The sequence below is a fragment of the Macaca nemestrina genome, chromosome 2 (assembly GCF_043159975.1).
Source record: "Macaca nemestrina isolate mMacNem1 chromosome 2, mMacNem.hap1, whole genome shotgun sequence".
Lineage (NCBI taxonomy): Eukaryota > Metazoa > Chordata > Mammalia > Primates > Cercopithecidae > Macaca > Macaca nemestrina.
The window spans coordinates 188,690,858-188,700,505 of record NC_092126.1 but is presented as its reverse complement, the minus strand read 5'-3'; the positions used below and the strand labels follow the sequence as shown (position 1 = coordinate 188,700,505).

General features: G+C 36.0%; 1 long non-coding RNA gene across 1 annotated transcript; it reads left to right on the top strand.

Moving 5' to 3' along the window:
- The first annotated feature begins 731 nt into the window (after window positions 1-731).
- LOC105477424 (uncharacterized) lies at window positions 732-8,758 on the top strand. The gene is made up of 2 exons (XR_984659.3): window positions 732-915; window positions 7,738-8,758. It is a non-coding gene; the product is annotated as an uncharacterized lncRNA (long non-coding RNA).
- The last annotated feature ends 890 nt before the right edge of the window (window positions 8,759-9,648 follow it).

Genomic DNA, 9,648 nt, shown 5'->3' with positions numbered 1-9,648 from the left:
CCTCCCTGATTAACTTAATATCTAACCCCCCGAATTCTTTTTCAGTTAGTGATATGAACCGTCTATTGGTCTCTCAGCTGTGGACACCAGCACCTGTTCCAGTGGAGGTAGCAGGGTGGTGAAATGGACTCTGTGAAGGTTCTTAGCTTTGGTGGTTTAATGCTGTATTTTTGTACTGGTTGGCCTCCTGCCAGAGAACATCAGCTGTGGTAGTATAGAGAGGAACTAGTGGTGGGCAGGGCCCTAAAACTCTCAAGATTACATGCCTTCTGTTTTCAGCTACTAGGGTGAATATGGAAGGCCCATTATGTGGGGGCAGGGCTAGGCATGTCCGAGCTCAGACCCTCCTTGGGCAGGTCTTGCTGTGGCTGCTGTGGGGTACGGGGTGAGGCCCCCGGGTCAATGAAATTGTGTACCTAGGAAGATTATGGCTGCCTCTGCTGATTCATGCAGGTTGTAAGGGAAGTGGAGGAAAGTGAACAGTTACAGGCCTCACCCAGTTCCCTTGCAAATCAAAGGGCTGGTCTCACTCCCACCATGCCCCCCCTAACAGCCCCAAGTCTGTTTCCAGGCAGTGGGTGAGCGAGGCTTGAGAACTTGCCCCAAGCTACCTGCCTCCCATCTGCGAAATAAAAGTGCTCAGTTCTTGACCTGCCTGTGGAGTCTGCACATCGGATTTACGCCCTCTCTGGAGTTCTGGCCAGGAAGCTTCTTGCCTGGTTCAAATTGCTACTAAGTTCAGCTGGAAACTTCCTTCTCCCTGTGGCATTTTCCCTGCTCCTCTGGCTGCCCTCCCAATGCATCTCTACGGTGCCAGGCAGGAATAGCTTGCTTGGGGTCCCAGTGAGCTCCCAGGGCCTTTCCTGCTGGTTCCTCGGCCCCTGTATTTCGCTCGGCTCTCCAAATTGTGGTAAGGTAAGGTGGGAAACGTCTCCCTTCAGTTTCTCTAGTGGAGTTGTGCATTTGGGAAAGGAGGATCTCTCTTCCTCACTTCTGCAGCTGGGGAACTCACAGTATTTGAGGTATCTCCCAGGTCCTGAAAGAGCAGTTTGTTTCCTTCGGAGGGTCTGTGGTTCCTCTTGGGATTGCTGGTTTGTTCTTGCCAAAAGTTGATATTTTTAACGCTCCCCAGACTAATATTATATGCATCCAGTGTTAAAGTACCACTGTAATACAGCAATTAGGCAGGAACTCTTTCTTGGAGGAAATCATAAGGAACAGAAGTCTAGAGTCTAAATTTTATTCTGACAATATAGTGGCTACTCATCACATGTGGCTACATAAATTTTAATTTAAATGAGTGTAATTAAACAACATTTAAAATTGTATTAATCATTCTGGTCACATTCTGCATACTCAGTAGGCACGTGGAGTTAGTGACTATAGTATGGAACAACTTAGATATCTCATATTTCCATTATCACAGAACATTCAACTGGACAGTGCTGGTATGTTAGATATAGAGCTCTGTCCCGGCATGACTAGTCAAACTTAGAGGCTTTAGGTTTGGTTTTATTAAGACAGCCAGTGGTTTTCTCTAAGGGGTACAAAGGTGTTGTAGACAGAAATCTGTATTTATATAATTTATGTGCGTGTGTGTGTGTGTGGAGAGAAAGAGAGAGAATAATGGTGATAGTCTCACATATTATTACAAGGCTGATGTAACACAGAAATTGTCAGGAAGGACTTACTGTCCTTAAAAGCCTATTTGTAGAAATTTTTCCAATTAATCAGTGCTTATTGTTTTTATGTTGCTTCCCAAAAGTACTTTCTCTAATGTCATTACTATTGATTTTCTCCCTGTGGGTCCCTGATTTATCTGGCTTTTGTCCTGGAATGGTTTCATAGCTAAGGAAGAAATCATGACCAATAGTTTTGTAAACTATTTTCAAAGATGTCACTGTCAACCTCAAAATCTAAACCTATAACCTAGATTTTTCTTCAGCATACTTCCAACAGAAGGCTATAAAAATATTTCAAGGAACAAACACAAATAGTCAGAAGAGAGTTATTTTGTGTCATAAAAAATCTCTGCATTGTTACATAAGAAAAAAATTAAGTTTTTGCAATAGAGATTTTATGATTTAGCTAATCAGTGTAAACTGTGAAGACAACATTTTATGGTTATCAAATATGTAATTTAATAAATGTCATGAAGCATGTGAGAAAAACAAACAAATTCTTTTTAATCATTGCTCTTGTTATTTTAAAGATCAGTGCTTATCTATGGGGAAGGATATTTTGCTGTTTCCTTTCCATGGGGTAGCTGAGAAAGGGAGAATCTAAGAAAATAATTTTCTGATTCTAATTTTCTAACTCTGACTCCAATTTTCATTGACTAAAAAATATAAATACTTGTTAATAAAAAAGTATTAAGGACTATTCTGAACACCCTAATACAATGGTCATCTTGTTTCAATTTTATGGAACTAAGGAAAGGGACAAAATTTCCAATTTCTTTATCATATTTTGACCTTGGTGTGTTTTTATACATAGAAATTTTGCAAGGTATATGAGACAGAGAACAATATTGACTGAATTTAATAGTGGCCTCAATAATTACAAAAGCTTCCCTAAAACTGAACCTTTTCGAGCAGTGAAAGAGAGTAAACACAGAGAAAAAATGTTTTCCTTAATAAGCTAAATGATAATAGCTCTCAGGTACACAGCATTCACACATTAAAAATGCTTTCACAGTGGTTTTCTGTTCAGCATGTAAGAAGCTGGGAAGTCACCACTCTGTCCTAACAAGTGAAAAACTCAACAACTAAAAATTCAACAGCTTCTTTGAACTAGAGAAGTGAAGTCGCAGGAAAAACAACTGCCTCAAAATTGAAGAGATGGGAAAATGCAGAGAATCACAACTTATTGGAGAAGAAATCCACCAAATGAAAACTTTATGAGAACCAGTACTGGAGCAGGAAAACCTGAACTGGAATTGACAAATCGCTGAAGGTTTATTGTGGACAATTCTGAGAACCAAATATGCCCAGACAACCGAATCAGAGGGGCCCCCTACTTTTTTGAGTTTTACCTCCAGAAGCTTCACTAGATTCTCACAGTAAATATTATAGAGAAATCTCCTTACGTTTCCAATAGAGAGTGGGGAAAGAGAATCATTTTGAAATTTTCCAGAGCATTCTATTTCTCTTAATGAGGCCTGTCTTCAAGAGGTTTTCTTTAACAGAATCTAAACTATTGGAATTTTTGTTTCAGAGTCCAAACAATGTAGGGGAGGAGAAATATCCGACTCCAGGCCATCCTAGCCAGTGTGTTCCATCTAAAGCGGGATGGGAGGATTGAGTAACACTTGTGAAGTACACAGCTCGGAGGTGAAGGCTCACTAAAAAACTAAGATCTAATCATGGAACCACAGAATACTTTCCCTTTCCTTACCCTTTACCACCACATCACTAAAGCCTATTTAATACAGATCCTCTTACTCAGTACATAATATTCAGCTATGAAGACGAAATTACAAGGCATACACACACAAAAAAGAAAAAGGGCAGCTGTGGTGGGATGCACTTGTAGTCCCAGCTACTAGGCAGGCTGAGAAAGGAGGATCACTCATAGCCAGGAGTTTGAGCCTGCAGTGAACAATGACCATGCCACCGCACTCCAGCCTAGTAACAGCAAGACTCTACCTAAAAAAAAAATTACAAGTCATACTGAAAGGCAAACAAAACAAGCAAAAAAGCCAACACAGTTTGTAGAGATGGAACAAGCATCAGAAGCAGACTCAGATATGGGAGCGATGTTGAAATTATCAGACCAAGAACCTAAAACAACTATTATTAATGTGCTTGAATTGTGTAAAGTAGACAGCATGTAAGGAAAAATGAATAGAGAGATAGAAATTCTAAGAAATATTTTTTAAGTGGTAAAGAACAAGGGGACTATAGCAAAAAAGAGAGTACATTTGATGAGCAAATCAGTAGACTGGACACAGCTGAGGAAAAAGAAATCCGGCCTTGAGAATATCTCAGTTAAAACTTCCAAATTAGAAAATCAAAGAGAAGAAAGAGTGAAAAAAAAAAAAAAAAAAAAAAAACTCCCACGGAATACCCAAGAACTGCAAAATATTTACAAAATGTGTTATATACATATAACGAGGATAATAAGATAAAATACTGGGGAAAGGAAGAAAATAATACTTGAATTAATGATGCCTGAGAATTTCTCCAAACTAATGTCAGATACCAAATCACAGATATAGAAAGCTCAGAGAACACAAAGCAGGATACATTTTTTAAAAAAATCCTACACCTAGGCATCTTCTGCAGTCAAACTGAAGAAAATCAAAAATAAATAAAAAGTCTTAAGCAAAGTCAGGGGGCTTGGGGAACCTTACAGGAGAAAAGAAAAAAATTACATTTTACTTCTCTCCAGAACCCATATAACAAAAAGCGAATGGGGTGAAATATTTAAAAAGTTGAGAGAGAGAGAGAGAGAGAAGCAAAACAAAGAAAAAATGCCACCAACCTGGAATTCTGTATCCTATAAAATGATCCTTTAAAAGAGAAATGAAGACATTCTCATACAAACAAATGCTGAGAATTTTTTACCAATAGAAGTGCCTTGTAAGAAATTTTGAAATAAGTTCTTCAAAAAAACAAAACAAAACAAAACAAAAAAAACCCTTATTTTTCTTATTTTCAGTTGCTATAACAGATAATTTGTTCAAAATAATAGCCAAAATATATTCATATATATGTATGCAAATCTATGTGTATATATAATATGTGCTTATGTATACATATATGTATAATGCATAATAGTAATGATAAAGGAAACACTCAGAGGGAGGAATTAGAAATAATTTTTATTACATAGTACTCACACTACCCAGAATATGGTATAATGTTGTTAGAAAGTGGAACTGAAAATGTAATTGGATTAATTGTAAATATATATTACAAACTATAAGGTAACCATCTAAAAATCGTAAAAAATAAATAAAACTACGACTCATAGGCTAAGAAACAGGAAATAAAATACTATAAAATGCTCAATTAAAACCACAAAAGACAAAAACATGGAAGACAAAATCATAGATATCAATCCAGTTATTTAGATAGTCACTTTAAACCTCAATGGTCTAAATATAGCAATTAAAATAGAGAGATTATCAGGGCTGATCAAACAACAAGATGAAACTATGTGTTGTCTACAAGAAACCCACTTAAATATAAGGCACATACATATTATAGCGGTTGGTTAGAGAAAGATATGAAGATATACCATGCTAACACCAATCAAAAGAAAGCAGAACTAGCTATATTAATTTTGTGCAAGCTGACTTTGGAGCAAGGACAATTCTCAGGAACAAAATGGGACATTACATAATGATAAAGATCAATTATCCATAAATACTTAATAATCTATAATGTGTAAATGCCTGACAATAGAGCATCAATATGTCTGCTATCAGGAGGAATAAACCAAAATGCAATTGAAGAAAGACAACTGGAGATTAAACAACACATTCTAAAATAACACTGGAGATTGAACAACACGGTCCTAAATAACACATAGCTCGAAGAAGAAATCTAGAAATTTGAAATGTTTTGGTAATAGTTATATTTTAGTAAGTTTCAAAAATTACTATATAGCCATAGTAATCAAGACATTGTGGTACTAGCAGCGTAATAGACAAATAGATCAATGGAACAAAGAAAAAGGGACCCAAGATACAAATCAACATAAATATAGTCAACTGATCCTTAACAACAACAACAACAACAAAACCTAAAGAAATACAACTGAGTGAGGAGTTTTTCATTAAATAGTATAACAACTGGATATTCACATACAAAACAAATAAAACTAGAAATAGGCTTTATACCCTTCACCAAAATTAACTCAAAAGTGAATCACAGACCTAAATGTAAAGTACAAAATTATAAAACTCTTAGATGATAACATAGGATAAAACTTTGATGATATCAGTATGGTGATGACTTTTTAAATACAACACTGAAAGCACAATCTATTAAAGAAAAAATGGAAAATCTGGACTTCATTATCATCTTCTACTCTATGAAAGACATTGTCCAGAAAATTAGAACACAAGTCACAGACTGAGAGAAAATATTTGTTATATACATGACTGATAAAAGATTATCCAGTATGTAAAAAGTGTTATTAAACTTTGACAACAAAAAAATGAAAAACCCAATATAAAAATTGAGTGTAAAATCTCAGTAAAGAAGATATATAGATGGCAAATATTCATATGAAAAGATACGCAACGTTTGTCATGAAATAATTGCAAATCAAAACAGCAATGAGATACCATTACAAACCTATTAGAATGGCCAAGATCCCAAACAGTAACAACTTGACATGCTGGCTAGGATATAGAGCAACGAGATCTCTCATTCGTTGCTGGTGGGAATGCAAAATGGTACAGCCACATTGGAAGACAGTTGGTGCTTTCTTACAGAATTAAACATACTCTTACCATATGACCAAGTAGTTATGCTTCTTAGTATTTATCCAAATGAGTCAAAATCTTATGTCTACACAAAATCCTGCAAACAGATGTTTGTAGCAGCTTTATTCATAATTGTCAAAACTTGGAAGCAACCCAGGTGTCTTTTACTAGGTGAGTGGCTAGATAAACTGTGATACATCCAGACAATGAAATATTATTCAGAGCTAAAATAAATGAGCTATAAAGTCATAAAAAGACATGGAGGAATACTAAATGCATATTATTTTGTGAAAGAGGCCAATCTGAATGGCTGTGTACTAGATGATACCAACAATGTAAAATTCTGGAAAAAGCAAAAGTATGAAGACAGTATAAAGATCAGTGGTTGCCAAGGGTTTGGGGTAAGCAGGGGTGAATAGGTAGGGCATGCGATTTTTAGCGTAATGAGACTATTCTATATGGTATTATAGTGGTGGATATATGTTATTACATTTATCAGACCCTTTAAAATGTACAATGAAGAGTGAACTCGAATGTAAAGTATGGGCTTCAGGTGATAATGATGCATCAGTGAAGGGTTGTCTATTTCAACAAATGTACCACTCTGGTGAGGAATTTTGGTGGTGAAAGAAACTGCATGTGCAGGGAAAGAGAGAATATGGGAAATATCTCTGTACCTTTCCCTCAGTTTTTTAGAGTAGACCTAAAACTACTCTAAAAAGTAAAGTCTGTCCTAAAATGCTCTCACATAATTTTCCTGTTTTAATCCTCATACAAATCACAGAAATTCAGCAAGATGGGAATGGTTCTATTTATTTAACAGAGGAAATTGAAACTTGTATTGGACTATGAAACCGGAAATTACAGTAACTAAACTATAAATGAATTTTCCAATTCTGGTTCAGTGCTCTCTTCATGTAGCATGCTGAAGTTTCTAAAATCTGATATGTCTCAGTGTTTACTGAAATTAGAGAAATTATTGAAACCAATTATAAAATTATATATATATTATTTTAAGTGAATATGTTAACTGGTATTTAAAACACTAAGGTGTGTATACAGTTACATATAAATGTGTGTATATACACACATTTTTCTAGACATCGAGCCAACAAAATTGTGTGAATTTAGGTAGGTTGGTGCAAAAGTAATTTTGGTTTTTGCATTGTTGAAATTTGCCATTTGCTGTTGGAATATATTCTTAAATAAATGTGGTCATATTATACATCATTTTAATGTGCATTTCTTGCTTTTTTTAGTAACTCATTACTTTGCTTTTTATTTTATACTTATTTTAGACTGGAAATGATGCTAGACAAAAAGCGAATTCCAGCAATTTTCTGATTCAAGTTCAAAATGGTCAGAAAGCAGCAGAGACAACTTGCAACATCAACAACGCATTTGGCCCAGGAACTGCTGATGAATGCACAGTGCAGTAATGGTTCAGAAAGTTTTGCAATGGAGACCAGAGCCTTGAACATGAGGAACATAGTGGCTGGCCATTGAAAGTTGACAACTATCAATTGGGTGCAATCATCAAAGCTGATCCTCTTAAAACTATATGAGAAGTTGTTGAGGAAGTCAACGTTGACCATTCTATGGGTCATTTGGCATTTGAAGCAAATTGAAGAGATGAAAAGGCTCAACAAGTGGGTGCCTCATGAGCTGAGCAAAAATAAAAAAAAAATGTCATTTTGAAGTGTCATCTTCTCTTATTCTGTGCAACAACAATGAACCGTTTCTTGATCAGACAGTGATGGGTGATGACAAGAGGATTTTACACGAGAACTGGAGATGACCAGCTCAGCGGTTGGACCAAGAAGAAGCTGCAAAGCACCTCCCAAAGCCAAGCTTGCATCAAAAAAATGTCACAGACACTGTCTGGTGGTCTGCTGCCTGTTTGCCATTACGACTGAGAGGTATGATCAGCAATTTGATGAGATGCACCAAAAACTGCAATCCCTTCAGCTGACATTGGTCAACAGAAAGGGCCCAATTATTTTCCACGACAATGCTTGATCACATGTCACACAACCAATGCTTCAAAAGTTGAATGAATTGGGCTACGAAGTTTTGCCTCATCTGCCATATTCACCTGACCTCTCACCAACCAACTACCACTTCTTCAAGTATCTCAACAATTTTTTGCAAGGAAACTGCTTCCACAACCAGCAGGATGCAGAAAATGCTTTCCAAGAGTTCATGGAGTCCCAAAGCATAAATTTTTATAGTACAGGAATAAACAAACATTTCTCATTGGCAAAAATATGTTGACTGTAATTGTTCCTATTTTGGTTAATAAAGATGTGTTTGAGCCTAGTTATAATTATTTATCATTCATTGTTTGAAACCGCAATCACTTTTGTACCAACCTAAGTTAAGTGTTATAATGCTTTCTGTTTGGAATACATACAAAAGTATGTGTTTAATAGAATATATAGAAGAATAACAGATTTACATTAAGTAAGACCACAAAATGGACATGCAAAGTCAACAATATACTTTACTATTAACATAAATATTAAAATACAGTGAACGACATCCAAACTCATTACTTTTTGGAGTTTTCAGATAGAAAGGGCCCCAGATTGAAACCGATGCAGTTGTATTAACCATCTCTCTCATAAGTGCACTTGTAGATACACTTTTCCACCAAAATATTATTGTAAAAACCATGTAGTGAGGAGTAGAATTTTATGATGTATTAAGTGATGCTGAACTCGAACTTCTAGGCCCAACTCAGAGTAACAATAACACAAAAAAAGATATCTGTGTGTCAAAGGATATAACAAAGTTCTGGTAAAAACAATCCACCTGGCTGCGGCTACCATTCTAAACTTTGTTAATCTATGTATATGCAAATATGCATCTAAAATCCCTATAACTAAATTTGTTGGAATTTCTTATTGTAAATATTTTTGCTCATTGTAACATAATGATCTTGCTGACACTAACAAAAGTGAGAATATCTAACACTGAACAATTTTTGACTCTGTTCTGTTTTCCTTAGCCCAAGAAGTGTAGTTTTGAGGATTACATTTCCTTGCTAGTTGGCATGCAACTGTAGGCATTTGTTGGGTAAACTTGTCCTTCTCTTTCACCCTCCAGTGCCCTGAAAGCCACACCACTTCTCTTATTCAACCCCGTACTCCAGCAGGTCAGGCTCATCTCCAAATCCATCCTGGGCCTATCTCCTTAAATAACCTTCT